Source organism: Leopardus geoffroyi, chromosome D3 (assembly GCF_018350155.1).
Source record: "Leopardus geoffroyi isolate Oge1 chromosome D3, O.geoffroyi_Oge1_pat1.0, whole genome shotgun sequence".
Classification (NCBI taxonomy): Eukaryota; Metazoa; Chordata; class Mammalia; order Carnivora; family Felidae; genus Leopardus; species Leopardus geoffroyi.
The window spans coordinates 89961272-89985916 of NC_059339.1; the positions used below are offsets into that span (position 1 = coordinate 89961272).

General features: G+C 42.5%; 1 protein-coding gene across 1 annotated transcript in view; it reads left to right on the forward strand.

Annotated features, from left to right (window-relative positions):
* The window catches only part of ZNF407 (zinc finger protein 407), a 41614-nt gene that overhangs the window by 3589 nt on the left and 13380 nt on the right, over nucleotides 1-24645 (forward strand). The window lies entirely within an intron of this gene.

The following is a 24645-nucleotide window of genomic DNA, read 5'->3' on the forward strand; positions in this document are numbered from 1 at the left end:
TCTTATAAGAAGAGACTAAGTAAACTCCATGGGCTTATACCAGTATAATCTTTTCCCTGGTACTCAGAGAGTCAGGTTCCTTAATTTTGTGCTATAAACAGCAATGCACCAAAACCGTAGTGATTAAATGGGGGAAAAAAAGGACTAGAAATATGGCATTTCTCAGAGAGTCATTTTGACATTTTCAGGGATAATTTTTGGACTTCACTCTAGAGGTCAAAACCACTTACTGCTGAAGGGAATATATGTGAAGTGTGAGGGCCCTCCCTCTTCACAACATTTGCACTAAAAGGGTGTCAGGATTAATTGCTAGATTGTGTAGGATTGAAAAATTACTTCCAGTTTTGTTACTCAATGCTTTTCTCTGTAGTGTTCTAAAATGTTCATTTCTTATATATCAGAATCTTATCAGGCTCTAGCACAGTTACATGCCCATGAATGAGAGTTGAATTAAACAAACATTAAGGGAGAAAATAAAGTAGGTCATTTATCTGGAGAGATTTCAGTTCCCTAGGAAAGTTACTGTACTCACTACATTATCCTAGCTATAAGCTTTTATGAAATAATTACATTTCATTCCAATTTAGGCCTTATTTGGAATTACTGGGATTGTTTTAGCACAATTTTGGAGGATGTAGCCTATCTTTATGTTACATTTAATCAGTGATCCCTCTCATACCTTTGTATCATTCAGTTGCAATGATTTGTTAACACTTTATACTTTGAAATAATTTTAGAATTATAAAAAAATTGCAAAAATAGTTCAAAGAGTTCCTGTAGACTTCCAACCAACATCCCCTCGTTAACATCTTATGCATCCATGGTGCAGTTATCAAAACCAGACACATGATAACATTATTATTTGAGTTTCACCACGGATGTCCTTTTTCTGGTCCAGGATCCAATCCAGTGTCCCACGTTGCATTAAGGTATTCTGTCTCTTTAGTCTCTTCCAGAATGTGACAGTTCCTTTTGGGTTTCTTTATTTTTCATTACCTTTATACATTTGAAGAGTGCTGATCAGTTATTTTGTAGAATGTCCCTCAGTTTGGATTTGTCTGATGTCCTTTCATGATTAAATTGAGGGTTAAGCATTTTGGCAGGAATACCACAGTGGAGAAGTTGCGCCCTGCTCAGTCTTATATTGGGACATTCGTGATATAGATATGTCTTGCTACTGATGAGTGTTAATTTTGATTTCTTGGTTGGGGTAGTGTGTGATATCTGTGCTCTAAATTAAAAAATTTTCCCTTTGTAATTAATGAGTTTCATAACTTTACCGATTTTTGGTGCAGCAGATTAAAAGGAATGAACATATAATGTCAGAATCCTTTGAGCCTATCCCCAATTGTGAGATGTTTCTTATCATGAGGGGCTTAGACACAAACATAACGGGATAAGGGAAAAGTGTAGGCTCTTGGAAGAATGGTTATTTGCTCAAGAACTGGTACGTGATCTTGGTCAATCTCAGTTTTGAATTGGCAGGAATGGAAGCTGTTTGTCCCAACTCTTTTGCTGTGGTTCTGCAGTGTCTCACATTTGTTTTCCAGCGTGTGACTTTCTGTAATGACACTGCATTTCTTAAAATTCTCCCTAGAGTCTTTTTGTAGAAGATAGATGCACTTCATTCATCACAAGGCATTTGCTCTAAGTGTGCTCTCCTCACCAGCACTGGCTGGTCCGTGGAGCTGGGCGCATGTGTACTCTTTGTGTGCCACGGTGAGATGCTGGACGGGTTACACCCCCCTCCCCGCCCCCCCCCCCCAAGGTACTTGACAAATATTTATGAATAAATGAATATTTATATGTGTATTTTGTTAACTGCTCTTGTAAGTTACCAGAGTATTGCGGATAACTTTTCACATTGACACAGCTGTGTAATGTGCAGTGTTCCAGGATGTGGACATACCACAGCAGCCTCTTCTTTAGCTCATCTTGCATCATTTGATATTAGTTTGTTTATAAGTTTTGTATTATAAAGAGCTTCATGGTAAATATCCTTAAATATGTACTTTGTCCAGTTATTTCCTTAAATAAATTCTGTAGAGAGTCATTGATAGCCTAAAGAAGACACCTATTGTAAGGCTACGTATATATAAACGCACATATATATATAGGGTGTGTGTGTGTGTAGAGAGAGAGCGAGCGAGTGAGCGCAAAATTACCTTCTAGAAAGTGTATAGATTTATATCCCAACCAGTACTATTGAGAATGACAATTTTCTTACACTTTTTCAACAATGCTTAATTCTCATATTTTTAGGAAGAGACTACATTGAGTTCTTTTGAGATTTTTAAAGATTGTTCCTGCAGTGTGGTGGGTTCAGGATCATAGTCTAATTTGCTAATAACTTTCCGTATTTTCAGATTTTTGTTTGCGTCAGCGAGAAAGCAGAATAAACCCAGTGGAGGAGTGTTAACACCTAATCAGTATTTCACTTGAGACACTTCTTGTCTCGTCCTGAAGGTTATAGTTGGCTGTGTCTGTTGGCCTTTACCAAACAGGAAACTTCCTAAGAGTGGGATACATTTCTAAATCACATTATTCACAAAAATCAGCTACAGGTCAATTAAAGCCTTAAATACAGAAGGCAAAACTGTGAAACTTGGAGAAGAGAAGGTAGGACAACAGTTGTATGACTCTGATATAGGGAAGACATTCTGAAAATCACAGAAGGTGCAAAGCGTAGAGGATGGGGAATGTTTGACAATATTAATATTGACAACTTGTGTTTATTGAAATAAGCCATCAAGAAAGTGAACAGACAAGTCACAAGTGAGAATAGTTATGTTCAGTACAGATTACTGATAAAAAGATTAGTGTCAGCAAATCGGTAATAACAGTAGAAAAATGAGCAAAGGCCACCATTGGCATCCCCAAAAGAGGAAACCCAATGCAGAGGTTTTCAACTTGATTAGTAACTAGGGAGGGGCAAATTAAGACCAAAATGGTATATAGTTTCATCCACATTAGGTTGGCAACCACGTGCAAATCTGGCAATGTCTGTTGTTTGGGAGGTAAGGAACAACTGGAGTGCTTACGCACAACCGGTGGGAGTGTGAATTGGTACCATAACTTTGGGGTTTTCTAGTAAAGTTAGAGATGCGTGTGCCCTTTGACCCAGGAATTCCATTCCTGGGTCTTTATCCCAGTGCAGTGCTTCTAAGTTGTGTTCCCCGTATGTCACGGGAACTTGGTAGGCAGATTTGGGCCTCGCCCTAGACCTACTGAATCCGACTTTGGGGATGGGCCAGCTTAACAAGCTCTTCGGGTGACTGAGCGCATGCTCAAGTTGGCAGCCCACTGCCCTGGAAAAAGTCATGTACCTGCGTGCTGGGCAGCACGGAAAAGTATGCCTGCAGTTGTGCCAGTCTGAGGAAAAAGCTGGACCAGCGTCCCTCATGGGAGAGTGGTTAAATTCTGTTACATTTCCACAGTGAAGGACTATGCAATGCTGGGAGTGAATGGGTCTTCGATACATACATCACCAGGGCTTAGTGTCAGGAATGTCACTGGGGGGAAGAGAAGACACTTCCAGCAGAATGCATGCCGTATTTTTTTCCTTTTTTTTTCTTGTAAGTTTAGAAATGTGCAAAGCAAAATTGCAGACTCTTAGAGGTACAGATTTAGTAAAGTAATACAGAAAACATGTACATTACAAATGCTAAATCCACATTAGCAGACAGCTCTGTAAGAAGAGGGAAGGTGATGAGGCACCAAAGGGGCTTAAAAGATACATAATTTCATTTTCTTAGGCTGTGATCTGTACCAAGGGCTTTGTTTCATTGTGCTTAATACCTTGCATATATTAAAATTATTTTTTGTATCTACCAAATACTAAATTTTTTTTTTTTTTTAATTTTTTTTAACGTTTATTTATTTTTGAGACAGAGAGAGACAGAGCATGAACGGGGGAGGGGCAGAGAGAGAGGGAGACACAGAATCGGAAACAGGCTCCAGGCTCTGAGCCATCAGCCCAGAGCCCGACGCGGGGCTCGAACTCACGGACCGCGAGATCGTGACCTGGCTGAAGTCGGACGCTTAACCGACTGCGCCACCCAGGCGCCCCCCAAATACTAAATTTTTTTAACGTTTAGTTTTGAGAGAGAGAAACAGAGAACAAACGAGTGGGGGAGGGGCAGAGAGAGAGGGAGACACAGAATCCGAAGCAGATTCTAGGCTCTGAGCTGTCAGCACAGAGCCCCACGTGGGGCTTGGACTCACGGACGTGAGATCATGACCTGAACCGAAGTCAGATGCTTAACTGACCGAGCCACCCAGGCACCCCTGTAGCTGCTAAATATTTAAAACACAAACATCTATGGTTTTTTTCCCCTCTTTTTGCAAAGTCTGTCTACACAGGGACTTTGTGTGAAAAAGATATGATGGAGTGATTGTGGTAAAGATGTGCTTTTGCAGGGTTAGGATAGAAAAGTACTTTCATGAGTAGAGATTTGAAAAAGGAAATTAGTCTCAATGATAACGATTGGTAATGCTTGCTGAGCACTTACCCGGTGCTAAGCACATTGTGTGCTGAGCATATACTCTGTTAACTGAGGACTGAGCATCACAGCGAATCTGTGGGGGTCAGGATCACTCCTGGAGAGGAGGGGAGGTGGCTCTGGGCACCCAGCTGTCTGACTCTGAAACATCCTGTCCGAGAAGGGCAGAGCTGAAGACAACCCGACAAAAGAGAGTCAGGACTGAGAGTGTTGGGGTCACGAGAGAAAAAGGAAAAGTCTGAGTGGGGGTGTAGGAGACGCTTAAAGGGGCTGTGTGCCCCATTTGCAAAGTTAACTTTATCTTAGCTTTGTTTTTAAACCAGTGTACGTGACTTTATCATTAGCAGATGGCAAGTCCCTAAAGCAGAAAAAGTAATTGTACTCTGTGTTAGTTCTAGGGATTGCGTCTTCAGTTCATTAGAAACTGGTATTATGCCATAGGGTTCGGAAAATCATACTTTTTTGCTTGGGTAATTGGTTGCTAAAAAGGGAGCTTTGGGGAAATCTACCTTTGCCTGTTTTTTTTTTTTTTAAACCTTTGATAATTTTTTTGACTGTCATATTTATCCTATATTATGAGGACTTTTTCTTAAACATCGCTTATACTGAAAACCTTATTTAAAGCCATCATGGAATGACAGTCACTCCTTGAAATGAACAAGTATAGGAAAAACAAAAATGTGGTTCTAGAAGCCCTGAGTCAAATGACATGTCCTGTGGAACCAAACAGCACTACTAATTTTGTTTGATATTCAGAGTGCTAAAATTGTCTAAACCAGGAGAACTGTCAAACATTTGTAATTATGTAATGTCATACTTTCTAGCAGCGCCAGCCCCTCACTCAGAAGTTGACAGCCCATGAGAGTCCTTCCATAGTTGGAATGTCTGCATTTCAGACACATGTACTGCTTGTCAGAGATCCCTTATGGGCAAATGTAGAACACGGGCTTCTTAAAACAGATTTGAGATACTTCAGCTTTTCTAGTCCTGCTGCATTTTGCTGAAGCTACATAATCTCAGTCTTAATTCTTGGTGCTTTTCACGGTGTTTTATGTTCATACTAATCTTTTATTTTCTCTCACATGCTGTGCTGTTTTCTTCCCTGAAAAAAAACAAAAAAAAAACAAAAAAAACAAAACAAAAAAACAAACCTGCAACAAAGTCCCAGATAGTACTAAATAAATGCAAGTAGGGTAATAAGAAGTGTAGTTGGGAAGAAACGTTGTTTAACACAGTTAGAGTTATATCAGTGCAATCATCTAATTTAACCAAAGTCCAGCATTCTTGTCAGCTGCTAAATACATGGAAACTTTGTGTTTTAAACCTAGAAGAAGCAATAAGCTACTTCTTCTGAAGTGTATAATTCACATATGAATTCTGCTGATTGTAAATTATGGATCAGAATTTGATATATAATTATTGGATCAGTTATTATAAAACGAGGACTCATAGTTATAAGAGTGCATATAATTATAAAGCCATTAGATTTTAAACTAAGGTGGTAATGTACTTTTAAAAATAGCTTAGAAAATTTAGATCATTAAGGAGAGCTAGTAGAAATTATTGTCTTTCAAAAAATGAGATCAAATGGTTTTCATGAAGAATCGTCTGGGTCCATTATGTGATTTTCCACATAGGTGGTGTTTAATACCCTAGGCTTTCAGGGTATAGGTATAGGTTGAGGCAGTGTTTGTTAAAAGTGACATTCAGAGTAATTTTTTTTTTTTTTTTTTGAGAGAGGGAGAGACAGAATCCCAGGCAGGCTCCACGTTCAGTGCAGAGCCTGACGCAGGGCTTGATCCCACAGCCCTGGGATCATGACCCGAGCCAAAACGAAGAGTGCAGTGCTCAACTGACGGAGCCACCCAGGCGCCCCTCACTGCAATTCTTCATGGCGGATGATGACGTAGGCAGATGATTTGGGGGTCTCTGTGGGATGGCCCGTTTAGTGCAGCACATTTGCTCTCCTTCCTGGCTCAGCTTTCTCTCTCCCCTCTCTTTCCTCCCCTGCACCTCAGCCCCAGGTCTTGTAGATACATGCGAAGTCTGTATTCGCTTTTTTGAAGGTAGGAGGGACTTTAATCCAGTAGGTCTCAAATCTGGCTCATCAGAATCACTCAGGGAGCTCTTTAAAACTGCAGACTTTTGTGCTCACTCCAGACTTCTTAATCAGTGTCTCTCTGTCGGTAAGACCAAGAGTTCAAGCTTTGATGATTAGGTGAATTTGTAGGTGATTGATCCTGTCTGTAATTCCCTTGGTTTTCATGTGTGGAAGTAATGGCCGTGGGCATGCTCTTCAGGGATAGCTGTATGTCTCAGGGTTTTGTAAGTCTTGTAGACTGAAAGCCTTCCTTAATGGTCAGACGCTCAGCAGTATGATAATTTTTGGATTGGCGTGTGGGAGAGGGACTGGCTGCCCCCCCCCCCCCCCCCCCCAAAGTCCGTTCTCTTTGCTCAGAGAGAGCTGTGTAGTTCCAGGTCACACTCTTCAGACTCCCTGCCAGCCACGCAAGTGTGAGTCCAGTGGTGGGTGCTGCCTTGAAGTCAGGGTTTGAAGAAGCAAGCGTGCTGCCTTGTTCAAGTGTGTTCGCTTCTGTCAGCCAAACTCAGGGCATGAGGAAGCTCGAAGGCCGGCCTTGACCACGGAGGGAGCCAGGATTCTGGAGTCAGCCTGGAGCTGACTGCCTGCAGCCCAGGGACACTGGCCTCGGCAGTTTACAGGAGCAAGATACACACTTCCGTATCTGCATGTGACCCATTCTAAAGCCCACTTCTTATAGAAGTTAAAGTGTCAGGGCATTGGGTTCATGTTGGTTTGGGTCTACCTGCGATGTCCAAATCAAGAAGGCATATGCAGAGAACTGGTTTTCCTTCCCACGGAATTCTGTTCTCTAACCCTACAATGTAGAAACGTAATAGTACAGAGTTAGGCATCTTATCAGACCAGAGTACTTTCATAGAGGTTTGATCTGAAGGAGGCTACTCACATGCGAACGTTAGTAAATGAAGACGATGACAAGGACCTGGAAGGTTGTCAGTGACAGGAAGGGACTGATTGTCAGAGCGTTCTTGTTTAAAAATGAACTGGGAGCCGAGAATTCTTAACTTTTTATTCTTTTTTCTTGAGAGAGAGAGCACGCGCATGTGTGTACATGGGGGAGGGGAGGAGCGGAGGAGCCAGAATCCCAAGCAGGCTCCACGTTCAGTGCGGAGTCTGACGAGGGGCTCAATCCCACAACCCTGGGATCGTGACCGGAGCCGAAGTGAAGAGTCGAATGTGCGACTGATTGCGTCACCCAGGTGCCCCTACTCTTACCATTTTTATTGATTTCTTAGAATTTATGTAATTAAAACGTTAGTAAATGAATATGGTGTGATGCAGTTTTTCTAGTGTTAAGTCATTTGCTACTTCCTCACTGTTTTTGCTATATTTTATCTCACCTGGGCTTGTATTTTAATCTCATCTTGTTTTTTAACTTGGCCTTGTCATACGAAGCAATGTGTTAATACATGCGGAGTCCTAGGGTGGTCCTGTTTTCTTCCTGTACACATTTGAATAATACATAACTTATTTAAAAATCCTCACTTGTGGTATATGACTTTATTTTAAAGTGCCATTAGTGATATTTCTGTCACATTTGGGAAATACTGTTCACGTGAGAAATACGATTTTTTAGTAACTTCAGTGCTACATCCATAAGATTTGAACAGGAGTAAGTGAGGTCACATGGAAACTAGCAGACACACGACGTCTCACGGGGCTTTGGCTGCAGCATTTTCCTATTGAGAAGGTCAGTATTCTGTTTGCTTAAGTCTGCGCCTGTTGCTCGTCACCGAGGGATAAGGAGAACAGTGTGTCTCAACCGTCTGCAAACGGTTAGTTAGAAGAGGCATAGTCTTCTAGAGTTAGTGGCCACAGGGCCTGCAGAAAGGAAGGCGAGGTCCCAGAAGACACCGATACTTGGGTGGAGAAGGAATGTGATGGTAACCCCCCAGCTCGAGGGCACATGGGGGTAAGAAGCCTTGGAAGGGGCTGAGAAGCACCGTTAGATTACAGATTTAAGTTGTTTCTGGTCTGCGAGGAAAGAAGGGCAGTGGGGACGGGATTCACATCTCCCTCTTCTTCTGGCTGCCCCTCCTCTTGTGTTCACCTGAGCCTAGGTAAGGTGCCACCCGCGGGCACATTTTGTCAGCAGGGGGCGGTGCTTGCTGGAAGGGACGCCTCTGCGTCCTTCGTCCTTCGCAGCTGAGGAAGTGCCCAAGCGCCTCTTCACTCCCCTCTCAGGTGGTTTTATTTTATTTATTTATTTAAAAAAAAAATTTTTTTTTCAACGTTTATTCATTTTTGGGACAGAGAGAGACAGAGCATGAACGGGGGAGGGGCAGAGAGAGAGGGAGACACAGAATCGGAAGCAGGCTCCAGGCTCTGAGCCATCAGCCCAGAGCCCGACGCGGGGCTCGAACTCACGGACCGCGAGATCGTGACCTGGCTGAAGCCGGACGCTTAACCGACTGCGCCACCCAGGCGCCCCTCAGGTGGTTTTAAAGTTCTAGAATTTACTGACGACATTGGACTTTTACATCATTTAACTTTTAGCCTCTTCAATAAGTTTGTCTCCTGGTGTGCAAATTCATACTTTAAGTTTGTTCTGAATATCTGTTTTTTAAGGTTAAAAGGGAGCTTCTTATTTAAAGTGTTCGAGAATTCTGTAGATGAGTCTTTCGCACGGTAGACATTGAGTAAACTGAAACTTAGTCTTTTTGGTTTTCTTTCTGAAGAGTCTAGCTTTGTATACAGTCCCGTTTCCTCTCCTGGCTTCCTTTACCCCTATTTTATTTTTTATTTTTTGAATTCATCAACACCCATATCAGTAGGTGGGATAGATAAAAGCAGGCAAGAAAAATAAAGGAAAGGTGACAGAATTTCAAATGAGTTTCTTTTCATAATTTGTACCACATCAGGTAAAACAAAAGAGATATGTTAAAGTAGTCCAAGAACAATCATTTAAATAAAGTTTGGGGATTATTTAACCTTCCCTCATTTATAATAAGTAGTTGAGAGTGAGGCGTAAGAGACACAAAGGTTTAGTGAAAGGAGCGACTTGGAAGTCAGAAGGAGGATTCAGAGGGAGACTTGAAAACGGAAAGGCAGTTTTGCTGGGTGAGAGCTAAGACAAGATCCAGAAAAACGATAGTACCTCATACTGAATCGCTAGAAATCTGCAGAGAGCCTTCAGGGTAAGGAAGGAATCCACAAGTACGTACGATTGCGTGTGGCCCTTGGTCGCAGAGCATCAGACTAGATGCCGCAGTCAGAGCTCAGGTGTCCGAGGACAGAACATGGAAGCAGTGCTGACCAGACAGAAGGACGTTAGTCTCGTGACGCGTCTTAGCCACATGTCCTCACCGTGTGCCTCTTCACGTCATGCCTTTGCCGGTGAACTCTCATGTGTGTGCCAGCTTGCATCCGTTTGCTTGGGACACGAGGAAACGTTTTTCTTTTGCAGGGAGCTGGTTGATGCCATTGGAATTTTAAGATTGAACACACGTTGACCAGCTTTGCCAGCAGTAGGAAAAATGCCCTCACACCCCTCTGACGTAGGACGTTCTGTTTGCATTGGTGCCTCCCAGGACTTTTTTAAGGCTGCTGTGGGAACAGCCGTGGACAGGAATTGACAGAAAGATGCCAACAAATGGGTTTTTGTTTTTGTTTCTTCCTAATGGCAAAGGAGTTAAAACTTTTTACTACAGAGGCACAGCTACACTGGGAAGGGTTTAGTTTGCAGTTGACCCTCAGATGGAGGTGAAGCTTTTTGGATTCCTGGGAGTCTTTATGGGAACTGCTTTATGGGAACTTTAGTAAGGGTTTTTTTTCCAGTCTAAGAAAGTGATCTTTGTCATTTTTAAGGAGCTTTATAATCTTTTGACCCCCTGACAGTTACTGGAGATGGGGCAGAGGTCTTTGTAAGCCATATGTATGAAACCAGCTCAGCTTTTTGTTTTTTCTTTTCTTTTCTTCTTTACTTTTTATTTGGAGGTAATTTGGAGAGTGTGTTCACTCTCTCTTCACACACACACACACACACACACACACACACACCCTTTACTTTTTCCTGTACCTTTTAAGAGTAAATTAAGTATGTCATGACCCTTTACCCATAAATCCTTCAGTGTATATCTTCTAGAAATAAGGATATTCCCTTGTATAATTATAGTATTTAGTTTTATAAATTTACATTGGTACTTATATCAGGGTTCTCCAGAGAAACAGAACCAATGGCATATTAAGTATACATACATAAAATACAAGATTTGTTATAGGAACTGGCATGAGGGGACTCTTGGCCTTGTGGAGACCTCTTCTCGCAAAGAATACTTGTCAGAATTTAGGGACTCCACATCCCCAGCTTTATCAGGGTCTTCCTGCATGTCCCCATCCCAACTTACAGGGCCTTGGTCCTTCCCAGTTGGTGTCCATAGAGTAACAGTGCACCCCCTTGAGGCTGGGCATTCGGCTTGCGTTCTGATCTAGCCAGTCACAGAACCACAAGTAGGCATTTGATAAGCAGCACTGTCAGCCCTGCAGCTCTAGATCAGGCTTTCCTCCAGGGCGCACTTGGAAGCTTTAGGTCATTTATGCTCTGCTTGAGCTGGGAATTCGACTCCCTGAGCTCATCATCTCTTTCATCACCTTGTCCAGCAGCATTAGAGCCAACCAACCAATCATTCTATTCCTTAGTTTTCCAGAATGTTAGTAAGTATCATATACAGAGTCACTTAGCTCTTGGGTTCACATAAATGGTTGATTACGAGTATCCAATGTAGATATTTTGTGTACCTGTAATCAGTTCTTATCTTGGACCAAATATAAGTGCTATCTTTATACTGAAAACAGTCATTCCTGTCTTTCAATCTAATCAGATTAGAGAGCCAATTCTAGAAATCCCAGAACCAAGTCAGAAAACTTCTCCTTAATATTCTCCTCTAGAACCACTCTGTACAAAGCTCTGTGTCAGGATTCTTCAGAGAAACAGAAGAAACAGCATTTGTATATGTACATATACGTACATATACATAAATGTAGTACATGTATACATGAGCAGCTTTATTATAGGGGTTTAAGGGTTGGCTCGTAGGACTACAGTGGCCAAGAATCCCACCTTCTGCTTTCTGCAGGCTGGAGAAACAGAAAAGCTGGTGGTTTAATCGAGTCTGATTTTGAAAGCTCAAGACCCAGGACTGTGAAGGCAGGAGAGGATGGGTCCCAGCTCAAGCAAAAAACCAAAAAACAACAAACTTGCCCTTCCTCTGTCTTTTTATTGTATGTAGGCATTCAGCACATTCGGCAGATTGGGTGATGCCCACCTACATTGGTGAGGGTGATATTTCTCAGTCTGTTGATTCAAATGCGTATCCCTTCCGGAGACACCCTCACAGACGCACCCAGATACAACATTTTACCTGCAATCTGGTCATCCCTTAACCCAGTTAACACATACAATTAATCATCACAGTCCTTGTTGTCAGTTGACCTAAAATGTCCTAATAGCATTTTCCTGCCATCACAGGATCCAGTCTGAGAACAGGTATTGGATTTAGTTGTCTTGTCTCCTTTGCCTCCTTTAATCTGGAATGTTTCCATAGTCTCTGTTTGTCTTTTATGACATTGACATTGGTGAAGAATGTAGTCCTCCCCACTTTTTTTTTTCTTTCTAAGATAAAATATTCCTCACTTTGTATTTGTCTGTTTCCTCTTGATTAACTGGAGGTTTTATGTTCTCAGCTGCAGTGATGCGGGGGTGGGGAGGGTGGGTGTCCTGTCCTTCTCAGGGTGTTCTGTCTGGAGGTATACCATGTCTGTCTGCCCTGCATTGAGGATCTTAATTCTTATCACCCCGCCCCCCTGCCCCAAGCAAGGTGTTGTCCATTTATCTACTGGACGATTACTGAGTTTTTTTTTTTTTCTTCCTTTGCAACTGATAAACAGTTTGTGGGGAGATGCTTTAACACCATTCAAACATTCTTAACATCAAAATTATGCCTCCTAGAGTTAGTATCCAATGATGATTCTTGCCTGATGTAATCTTTGCCAGTATGATTTTCTGTCTCCTTCGCTCCCTCCATATTTACCTGTAGGCCCTCAGCATCCTACTGTGTACAGAGCCAACTTTTTGGCCCATTGGTTCATCCATGTGTCTGTCTGTTTCCCAGTTATCCATATGGACTTATCCATTCGTATCTTTAATGGTACTTCATTATTTTGTTGCTCAAATTGTCCCAGATTTGGCCAGTAGGAGCTGCTTCCAGCTGCAGTGATTGGGGGGGGGGGGGGTGGGTATCGTCATATCCTTTTTAAAAAAACTTTTCTCCATTTTTTGACATAATAAATAAAATGCTCCAAGCTCATCTTGTACAGCTACCTTGCCCCAGCCCTAGAATCTGCCATTTCTTGAGACCAGGTTCCTTTTAGTGGAGGTGGTGTTAGAGGTCGAGACCTAGGTGCTGTCAGTGTTTTGTTTCTGGCCTCCCTTCCTTCTTGAGTGTCACTATGAGGTCCCTGAGCAATAGGGAAGTTTCTTTTATCTATCTATCTATCTATCTATCTATCTATCTATCTATGAGAGAAGAAGGGGGGGGCATGCATGTGCACAAAGGAGGGGCAGAGGGAGAGGGAGAGAGCGAATCTTAAGCAGCCTCCACGTTCAGCACTGAGCCTAGATCACCACCACCCTGGGATCATAATCTAAGCTGAAATCAAGAGTCGAACGCTCAACCAGCTAAGCCATCCAGGTTGCCCCCCCAGGTAAATTTCTTGGTGTCCCTGAGTGTTTCACCAAACGTCTCTAACTATTACAATAAGCTGCCCATAAATTTCCTTTCATTTATTTTGATTCTGAGTTTAGTCCAAGAACCACAGTCATAAATACATTTCTATCTTAGGACTTCTTTTCTAGAGAGTGGCTGTCAATTTCTATTACTTCAACCATACGTAGAGTTTTTTTTTTTTTTTTTTAAGATTTCTCATTTATTTATTTATTTATTTATTATTTTTTTTTCAACGTTTATTTATTTTTGGGACAGAGAGAGACAGAGCATGAACGGGGGAGGGGCAGAGAGAGAGGGAGACACAGAATCGGAAACAGGCTCCAGGCTCTGAGCCATCAGCCCAGAGCCCGACGCGGGGCTCGAACTCACGGACCGCGAGATCGTGACCTGGCTGAAGTCGGACGCTTAACCGACTGCGCCACCCAGGCGCCCCCGTAGAGATTTTTTTTAAACTTCTCTGTCAGTCTCCCCCCCACCCCCAAAGGTAATATATTTTAGAAAGTATAGAAAGATGCCAGGAAGAGGAAAAAAAGTTACCTATAATTTTGCCACCTAGAGGAAGAAAACTATTCACTCTGGTATATAAATGAACTTGGTTAGAACTACATCCATTTAGAAAATTTAATACTGAAGGTTTTTCTCCTTTCTAAATATACTTTCTTAGCACTCACATCTTTTATACCTAATAATTTATATTCCAAATGTCTTGAGGCTTGATAGTTTTATATCGTGTGTGAGCTTATTGACATTTGGAATTACAGTGTTTTCCAGATTTCTTCCAAAATTAATAGTTTCAGTTTTTTTTCACTGCAGTTCTTTGATGAGCCATTGTATCCCAGCTCTTCTCAGTGGACCCGATGAAGCTGTCTAAGCACGAACTCTGTGGAATGTGTCTCTAGATGTTTTTTGTTATATTCCCCCAAGATTTGCATTTTGGAAATCCCCTCTTTCTTCCTGTGTTTCTGCTGGAATTAAAAAAAAAAAATCCATTCCTAAGAGTGTGTTTTCTGTTGTTGGCCTTGAGTAGCTCCTTGCTGTCACCCAGGGGCTTCTTGTTGGATTTAGGACTCTTAGCCCTTCCCCCACCTTCTGAAGGCGGACTCTGAGGCTTGGGAAAGCTCCATGGCTGCCCCGAGTCCCACACCTGTTGTTGGAGCCTTTGGGATGCGCACAAAGGCTTCGTCCCTTGAACTTTAATGTTCTCGTCCACTGATGTTTAAAACGTTCAGTGCAAATGGATTACGTGTTTCTTTTTATTCTCCTCTTTCCTCAGCTTTCACGTGCCACGTGCTTCGTTCTCCTGCCTTTTGAAAAAGATAAAAGGCAAATTTAGGGGAAGTATACTAACTTTTATCATGGAATGCTTTTTTTACGGCTGCATTATAAATTCTGGAAAATAAAGCGTCTAATGGAGACACTTAATGAGAAAGTATAGGGGTTCATCACGTGTACTTCCCTCTCCTTTTTTTTTTGAGTGAATAGACCGTTTAAACTAAATTAAGTAAAGGACATAAATTCTGTTGTTTCAGTTTTAATATTTCATGACTGATTTTATAGATGAAATTATATTTTACAATAAATAGGAAGAAGAATTTATACAGCCTGTTCTATTTGATGTGAAACAGCAAATCCCATTTCTCTGTAGTTGTAAAGAAAATTCATTATAATGTCTTTAGTTGTAAGAGATGGTTTCATTGTGATTAGTTACATTGATAATAAAACAACCTTTTCAAATGGCATAAGATACCGATGGTCCTATGTGTCTGCTTTTAATGGCATTGAACTTTTTCATTCTCTGTTCATGGAGTCTTCATTCCCTTCTTTTATCCTGTTTTCCTGTTCCAATAAGAATTTTATTTCTTTAAAATAAATTTTAAAAAATTAGATGGAAATTCTAACAAGCATTGATTTTTAAAAATGCTTTCTGAAAGATATATTAAATTTTAACTTTTTGTGTAAAATATTTCCGACTACAAAAAGATGCATTTGTCAGAGGTGGTTGATATAAGATCGTCATAAAATTAACTTTATTACTAGATCAATTTAACGTATTTGGAAAATTGTACTTGAAGTGTAGGAAGATTAAAAAAAATAGCCAGGTAAGAAGGCTGAGCTACTTTAATAGTTTATTTTTGTCCCATGATTTGTTGTTTTATATCACTTAAAAGTGTTATAAATGCATTAAGTGTATAAATGTATTAAAATACGTTTTCATAAATAGTGTTGGAAAGGTGGGAATCTTTGGTAATGAAAGGGATGATGGTCTTTTTTTTCTGTTGTGCTCACTGTGTTTGATCCCTATCCATATGGGTTTTTAGTGATTGTTTTAGCTCTAACTTAAGCAGTAAGCAAATACTCTAATTTGTAACTCAGGCAAAATTGAATTGGGTATTTGAAATAGAACATGGGTATCCCCTGCAAAGTTCTGTTCTGACTTGAGTGAGATTTTTTTTTTTTTTTTTTTTCCATCTGATAGTTTTACTTCACTCCTGCCATTTGGTCTGGGGATCACATGGCTCCAGTCTGCCTGGCTTCAGTGTGTCCTTACACTCTGGCAGGGGAAGGTCCTTTCTGGGATCACGCTAAACGTGGTATGTGAGATGCTTTGGAGATGGAACTTAATCAGGTACGAGCCCTGTGGCCAGAGGCCCCCAGGTCTCCTGAGCTTGGATATGTCCTGCCAGGGAAGGAGGTAGTCACGTGGCCTGTGGCTCTCTGGGTGTTCACCGCGGGGGCTGCCTCATCAGGCTCGGGGACTCTTGGGAGTGTTGGCTGCTAGCGTTTTCGAGCCCAGCTGGGAAGCGACGCATGGCTACTGCTGGTTCTGGTGCGGTTGCTAGCTAAAGATGGATGATGTCTTCATCCAAAATGAGCAGGATTTTCAGGAACCATTAAGACATTTCTTTTACTACATACAAATCTAAATTTATTTATTTATTTAAAAAAATTTTTTTTTAACGTTTTGTTTATTTTTGAGACAGGGAGAGACAGAGCATGAACAGGGGAGGGTCAGAGAGAGGGAGACACAGAATCCGAAACAGGCTCCAGGCTCTGAGCTGTCAGCACAGAGCCCAACGCGGGGCTCGAACTCACGGACCGCAAGATCATGACCTGAGCTGAAGTTGGCCGCTTAACCGACTGAGCCACCCAGGCGCCCCCATACAAATCTAAATTTAAAACTCTACCTCATCTCTTTATTAGCACTCAGTAACTCTTGGTTCTCTTATATCCGTGTTGCATTGTGAGCTGTATCAGATCTGCTTTTGGTAGCGGAAGAGGCATGCATGTATTTGTCAGCCGAGTAAACTTCTGAAATCTTCTCAAACAGTATACTTCCGTGAACGTGTACTGATTTCCTCCTGTGTTCCTTAATCTTACTGTGCGAGCACAGAAGATTCTTATTAAAGGTTGGAGCACATAGGAAAGGAAATATATAGAGAATATACAGGAAGGAGGCTGAAATTGAGCCCTGGCTATTGATGAGGTGGGCAGGAGAGGGCAGGGCATTCTGTTAGTTCTTTATTGCTATATAACAAATTCTGTCAGAACTCAGTGGCTTTAAAGCAGCGAGCATCTGTTACTCACGGTTTCTGTGGGTCTGGAAGGTTCTGGCCCTGGGTTTCTCTAGCAGTCAGGCTTTTGTAGGGGCAGCGGTCCTCTGCAGTGTGGCCTGGGGCCGGAGGAGCCACTCCCCAGCCGGCAGGAAGGAGCCCCCCGTTCCTGTCTGGCACTGGGCACAGGGGTGCCGGAGAGGGGCGCGCAGAAAGCTTCTGCCTTCTGTGATCTGGTCTCCGCGGTCGGACACTCTCTCTTCCACTATTTTTTGGCCGATGTGAGCAGGTCAGCGAGGCCAGCCCACGCTGAGGGGAGAGAATTAGGTTTCATCCTTTGAAGGGAGCGTCAGGGTGTGTGGACTCTTTGTAAACCACTGCGGGCATCTTCGGGGGTGGGGAAATGGGCACGCTTACAGACTTCTTAGGAACGCGCTGCAGCCTGTTCTCTGGCCAGTGAGGACACGGGCTTTCCTGGACGGAGGTGTTCATGCACTGGTCCAGTTGTGAATAAACCACAACTTGTGTCCACATCCATCCCTCGTGGTGAGGTGCCTCAGGTGTTCTCTTCGTGAATGGTTTTTAGGCTGTTAACTTATACTCTGTTGTCAGGGAAGAGTTCATTCAACTTATAAGCATTTTCACAGAAAAGTGACTTTTTTCTTTGTAGGATCAGATACTTTGTCTTGCGGTCTCTATTACAGATTGCAGCTCCACATAGGGCTTGGTGGTACCTGGTTCAGTTAGGTAATATATAATAGTAAGACTGCTCTTTTCAGCAAAAAGTCCAGTCGGAAGTAGTAGCGGGAAGAGATCGGAGTAGTCCGCTGGCTTCCATTTATTCCTGTCACACTCAGCTCCTAATAGGCTTGTAGGAAGTCTCACCTGCCTTACCCTGTCCTTTTGGGAGGAGGCAGTCCCTACAGTAGGATCTTAATGACTTCTGCAGCTCATCCTTCTTTGAACTCCCCAAAGGGAAAGGTCAGAAGACCGTTGGGAGTTTTTGTACGTGCACGTGTGTGCGCACCTGCCGTGCTGCACACACGTGTCCGCCGCTGTGACTTTACTGTTGGCCTGGTGCCAACACCTGCTGGCTCCACACTGTTCGTACCACTAATGGGGCGAGTGCAGGAGGGGTGAAGGGTGAGATGCCGTGGGGTGGGGGCAGGGAGAGCTGGCTTCTAGTGTCCTAGCGGTGAGAGCGTGTCTGTGAGCTCGTGTGTAAGAGTGTGAGCATGCACGAGCCTGGCTCAAGCTCGCTTAACGCGTCCTCATCAGAAAAGAAAAGGGACGAAGAGAGAAATGCAGAAGAGATCGGTTGAGTGAAGAGTATAGCCCAAGGCGGGCAGAGGAAGCAGGAAAGATGGTCCAATGACTTCGGTTTCTCCAGTAGTTCCTGAAGTGCTTTCTTTAAAATGTGAAAGAAACTTCCTGTGAGCACTGGCCACCAGGTGTCATCAGAAGGCTGCTGTTGATTTGTTTTATTTTGTTCTTAAAAGTATATGAATTAAAAAAAAAAAAAAAAAAAAAAAGGACTGTTTTGATTTCTCTCTTGTAACTTTTAAAAGAATTTTCAACCTTAGCAGGGAGTCTTTCGGTCAGAGCAGGAACGTTCTTTCATGACAGATTCTCGGTGAGTGAAATTGAAGATGATAAAGTTACATGCAGCTTGCCTTCCTTCCTTCCTTCCTTCCTAACATCCATCTTTCCTCCCTTCCTCCCTTCCTTCCTTCCTGTCAAGGAACTAGTTGAGAATCTGGATGAATAGATACTATAAATGGAATTGCATGTTTGAAAATCTTTGTGGTACAGTGAGGATATGTGTTGAATGGTAATTGATGGATTTGTATAGGATACATATATATATATTTTTTAATGTTTATTTTTGAGAGACAGAGTGTGAGCGGGGGAGGGGCAGAGAGAGAGAGAAAGACACAGAATCTCAAGAGGCTCCAGGCTCTGAGCTGTCAGCACAGAGCCCGACGCGGGGCTCGAACTCACGAGCTGTGAGATCATGACCTGAGCCGAAGTCGGACGCTTAACCAACTGAGCCACCCAGGCGCCCCAAGGATACATATGCTTTAAGAATATTTGGTTAAATAATATATCCCATTCCTTTAGTGTAAACATCTACCAGGACTTCTGAATCTTGAACCCTTACTCTGGGAGGATAACTGAGACTCATTTTCTTTCTGCAGACAAGTACCAGATCTTTCAGAAGAAACCAAGGTTAGGCCTTACTTGTCCTGAGGGTTGGCAGTGAGTCCCCTAGCCACTCTGTTCCTTTGCTTTGTTTCTGAGAGAATTAAAGATGCTTTCTAGTTGGCTTTCAATGAATTTTTGTGGAGTGAATGAGTGAAATTTGCCTCCAGAAAAATGAGCTCTTAAACTGTTCCAGTTGGGTGAGGTTTGAATTCTCTCCCCCATCTCCATTGGCGATTTGGTACTTGTTCTAATAATCTTTCTGATGAAGGCTTTTCTTTTTCATTTATATTAGCATAAACTTTCTCATTTCTGTTTAATCCCCTCTAGATCACTCGAAGATATTTATTAAATCATCTTGCCCTGATGTCATCCTGGTTATGGGCTGTTGGAATGGGCCCTGCCTATATAATTTCTCTACCTGTGATGCGTCCTGCATTCTGTAAAAGTGATCATCCGGAAGGAGTGTTGTGTTCCAGTGACTTCCCATCGACGTTCCAACTCTCAGTTCAGAGCCTTGTGTGACGTGCTCTTGGTGGGTCCTCTGCTTTTGTTTCCTGCCGCTGTGTAGGCAAGAGCCAGCGGCGTGGCTGTCCGGGCTGCTGACGGTCGTGCGCGCTTGCGTCTCGGGTGTGGAGTGGCTTTGCCGAATCTCGCTCTTCCACTTGAGTGTTTCACCCTTCCTGCCTGCTCTGTCAGAAAAAGAAAACAGCAGTTTTTGTTTCCTCAAGGTTTAGCTCAAGTGATGTTTCTGCTCTTCTGGCCAAATGTTCTGCTTGGCACAGGATTCCCTTGCTCATTTATACAGCTCTCGGTCTTAGTTCCTGTCGCTTGTGTTCATACGTGGTCTCGTGTTCGAGTTCCTGGGCGTGTGTGTCACGTGGCTCCTAACAGAACACGAGCCTGGCGAGGGCAGAGATCGCGTTTGGAGCTCGGTAGTTCCTGTCCTGTGGTAGGCACTCAGTATGTATTTGTTGAGTATTTGATGTTCTTTCTCGGTGCAGTGAGATGTTGCATTATTTAATTGGGGAATAGCAAGTATAAAAATATTTTCTCCTTTTGTTTTAGAGTTTTTGGAGCCCTTATATAGGAGATAATAAAGGGTCTCAATACTGTGCTTCTGCATATCAGTGCAGGTGTCACTCTTGTGTCTTCAAAAATGTGTTAGGTGCCATCATTAGAACATTCCTTCTGATTAGATGCACGTGTGTGAGTCCTCCCCAAGTTCGTGTTTCTTGAATGCATATTCTTCTGGAGAAGAAACTCCTCTAGTGTCCCTAGTGAAGGCGGTAGTGGTGCGCCAGAGTGGTGTTGGAAGAGGAGGAGATGGTTGGACTCAACATTGAAAGGAAGGGAATTCATACCACTTTAGACAAACCATTAAAACCCGTTAAACATAAAGTATGTAACGGACGTTTTCAAACACATGCATATACAGACATATACAAAAGTTGATGGAGTGGTGTATTGAATTTCCACATCACTGTCCTCTAGCTTTCATTATTATCCGCACATGGCCTCCCCGTGCCCCCCTCCTGGACTATTTTAAAGTGTCTCTCACACTTTTTTCATTTTATCTCTAAATACTTAGAAAAGAGACATTTCTTGTATCACAATGAGGTATTTGTTTATTCTAGTACCTCATATGTGCTTGGAATTGTTCTAGGCTCTTGGGATATAAGGGTGGAAAAAATAAACCATGCCCTTACTTTTTATCATGGGGAGACAGAAAATAACCGGAACAGGAAAAAAATTCATGTCATCAAAATTTAAAACTTTTGCTTCTCAAAAAACATTAATAAAATGAAAGGGGAGAAAACATTTGTGAAACATATATCTGACAGATGATTTATCTTCAGAACACATAAGTAACCCCTCAGCTCAGTAGAAAATAGACAACCTACGTAAGAAACGGGCAGAAGGCTAATGAACATTTCACAAAGCACGTTGCAAGGTATTCAGCACCATGACTGGTCGTCAGGGAAATGCAGATTAAAACCATACACACCTACTAGAATGACTTAGATTTAAAAGACTGACAGCATCAAATATCGGTGAGAATGTGTGGATCAGTCAAAACTCTTGACATTGGTGGCTGTCCAAAACAGTGCAGCCACTCTGAAGGTCCGTCAGATGGTTTCTCACAAAGTTAGCATGCGCATTGGTCCCGTGGTCCAGCCTTGCTATGCCTAGGTGTTTCCACAAGAGGAATGAAAATGTATGTTCATAAAAAGACTTGTACAAGAATATTCAGAGCAGCTTTATCACCATAGCCGCAGAAGGGGGAAACAGCTCAGGTGTCCCATCAACAGAATCGTGGTGTGTCCATACAACAGGATACTGCTCAGCGCGGAAGTGGATGCATTGTTAATACATGCAGCAAAAACACTGTATTGAGCAAAAGGCCAACTCTCCTTCCCGCAAAGGCCTGTTGTCTGGTTCCATTTATATGAACATCCAGGACAGGCCAGACTGATGCATTATGGAATACTGGACAGTGGTTGCCTCAGGGAGGGGGAGTTACCAAGGAGTGAGTGGGAGGGGCAAGGGACAATTTTCTGGAAAGATGGCATGTTGTCTGTGTTGATCGGAGCACCCTTGAGGGACCCCTTGAAGGTCTCTGGGCTTCTCTTTCTGGTGCCTCTGCTCTCTCTGACTCTGCCCTGCAGACTTTAGCTGCCTGTCCACTCTGTGGGAAGACTCCTGGGCCCTGTCTGGGATCCCTGCCTGTGCTGTGGCCTGAGTCCTTTCTCCAGGCAGTAAGCTGGGATTCAGAACCCCCTTGTTTGTATCTCATCTCTCAGGGATCACTGTCCCTTGGTTTCTGATGTCCAAAGTCTTACGCTGTTGTTTCAGAGATTTTGTCTGTTTTTTCTTTTTCGGTTGTTTCACGCATGAGAGTAAATCCGGTCGCTGTGATTCTTTTTGACTAGAAATGGATGTTCTAGAAGAGGGATGTTCAATGTTTCCATTGAAAACAAACAAACAAACAAACAAACAAACATCTTACCCTTTATGATTAAGGCAGAGAATTTGTTATTCTCTGCTATAATTCCAGTATCTACAACCAACAATACTTGGCATGTAGTGGGCACTAAGTGAAGTTTTTGGAACAGATGCATGATTCATTTCCCCCCTCTGTTTATTCTTTAATTGTGAATGTTGAATGGCAAAGCCAATGCTTTATTTACAGGTCCCTTGTCCCTTTCCTAAAAGGTCCCTTGGAACCACTGGCTTCTCGATTCTTTATAAACAATGAGTTCTGTAATGAAACTGGTTTGGGAAATGCATATGTGCTGAGAAATCCTGTCGTAAAGAAACTTTGGTTCAAACCGGAGTTTCCTAAACGTATTTGACTAGGGATATGTTTTTCTTGCCTAAACATCTATTAACCTCTTAATTTATATTTTCTGGATCACATACTGGAGACATGGCAAATACTTTATAGTTGTAATAAAACTATATGTTACTGTGCTGTAATACAATAACAAATACAAGATGTTTTTGTATCGTAGACTATATGTGACAAATTATGTATTTTTAAGCAGCTTTGTTGAGATATTCACACACCATACATGTTATGCATTTACACTGTAATTTAATGGATTTAAGTACATTCACAGACATGTGCGACCATCACCACAGTACCTTTTAGAACATGTTCATCTCCTCAAAAAGAAACCCCGGGTCCTTCAGCAGTCACCCGCTGTGTCCCTCCCTCAGGCCTAAGGAACCACTCATGTGCTTTCTGTATCTGACATGTGCCTATTCTGGACATTTCCTTTCAAAGGAATCCTATGGTATGTGGTCTTTTGTAACTGGCTTCTTACAGTTAGCATTTCCAAGGTTCATGCGAACTGTGGGCATGTCAGTTCTTCATTCCTTCTGGTGGCTGAATATTCCATTGTGTGGATGTGGGTGTACCTCGTTTTGTTTTTCCGTTAATCTGTTGATAAACACTTGGGTTGTTTCTACCTCCTGGCTATTACGAATAATACTGCCATAGACCTTTGTATGCATGTTTTTGCGATGACCTATGGCTTATTTCTCTTGGGCATGCACCTGGGAGCAGGATTGATGAGCTGTATCGGAACTCCATAACTCCGTGTTCCGTCTTGTGAGGGTCTGCCAGACTGTTTCCAGAGTGACATCCCATTTTACACCCCGCTAACATTGCGGGGGTGTCCTCTCTTTGCGTCCTCACCAACACTTGTTATTATCTGATGCTGGGCTTCTAGCTATCCTGATGAGTGTCCAATGGGACTGATTATGATTTTGATTTGCCTTTCTCTAATGGCTGTTGATGGAGAATCTGTTTTCCTGTGCTTCTTGGCCATTTGTGTATCTTCTATGGAGAAATGTATATTCTCCTTTGCTCATTAGAGTTTTTTTTCTGTTATTGAGTTAAGAGTTTTCTCTGTATTCTGGATTAAGTCCTGTGTCAGACCGTTGATTTGGAGTATGTTTTATCTATTTTATGGGTTGTCTTTTCCCTTTCTTGAGGGTGGCTTTTAAAGCAGATAGTCATTTGAAGTTTTTAATTTTGATAAAGCCCAATTTAGCTACTTTTTCTTCTGTTGTTCGTGCTTTTGATGTGTGTGTGTGTGTGTATTTATTTATTCATTCCCCACTTTTAGCAGAGTCAAAGCAACAGCCTTCATTTGGTTTGTCATTGTTATGAAAAAAGTAGTTAAAATAGTTAAAAATAGTTATCATTAGCTTTGAGGCCATAATATGTGATGGTTTTTTAGTCACATCAAATCAAATAGCATTTGGCTGAAAATTCCAATCCTGGTGTAAAGTAAATGGAAAATGATATGTTTTAATTGAATTAAATAGCATAATGAAAAATAAAATCAATATTATTGATTTTAAAGCATTTTATTCAGTGAAATTCTTTTCTCCCCCCAAAGTTTGCTTCATTAATCCTGCTCCCCTGCCGACATTCCGTTTGCCATTAACCTTCAGACGGTACAGCAGGCCTGTTAGGTGAGGAAACTGGTGAGGGACAGTGGGGACAGGAGTGGCTTTTCATTGGCAGCGGGTTTGAGCAGAACAGTGAAGGCGAGACGAATGTGCCTGTTGTTAATTAGCATATGTTTAGAGAGTCAAGGTTAGGCTCTTTGCTGTAGGGGGGAAGGAGGAAGCAGTTGTTCTTAAATTCTGTTCCTTTTACCCTGGGGCTTGGGCTTCTGTTGGGAGGCTACGGAGGGGAAGGCCCGACTTCCTGGCTTTCCTCTCAGCAGTTTGGTCTAATGTGTTTCACAGATGGGGGCGGGGGGGGGGGGGGGGGGCGGGTTCACAGGAGAGAAATTTGACCAGAGGGCTTCTCTGTTTACAAACAAGTAAACCGAAACACACCGGTCAAGAGAATTAAGCACGGGAGTGTGTTTGCAAGCTGGGTGAGAACACTTTCAGTCGGAGATGCCGCGGCATCGCTTCCTGCGTCAACCGAGTCCCCGAGTCTGACTTCACACTCTTCGTAAGGATCACACGTGGGATCAAGTTCATCTCAACGGAAAGGAAATCTTGATGCTGTGGTACCTTTTCCGTTCAGTGTGTCT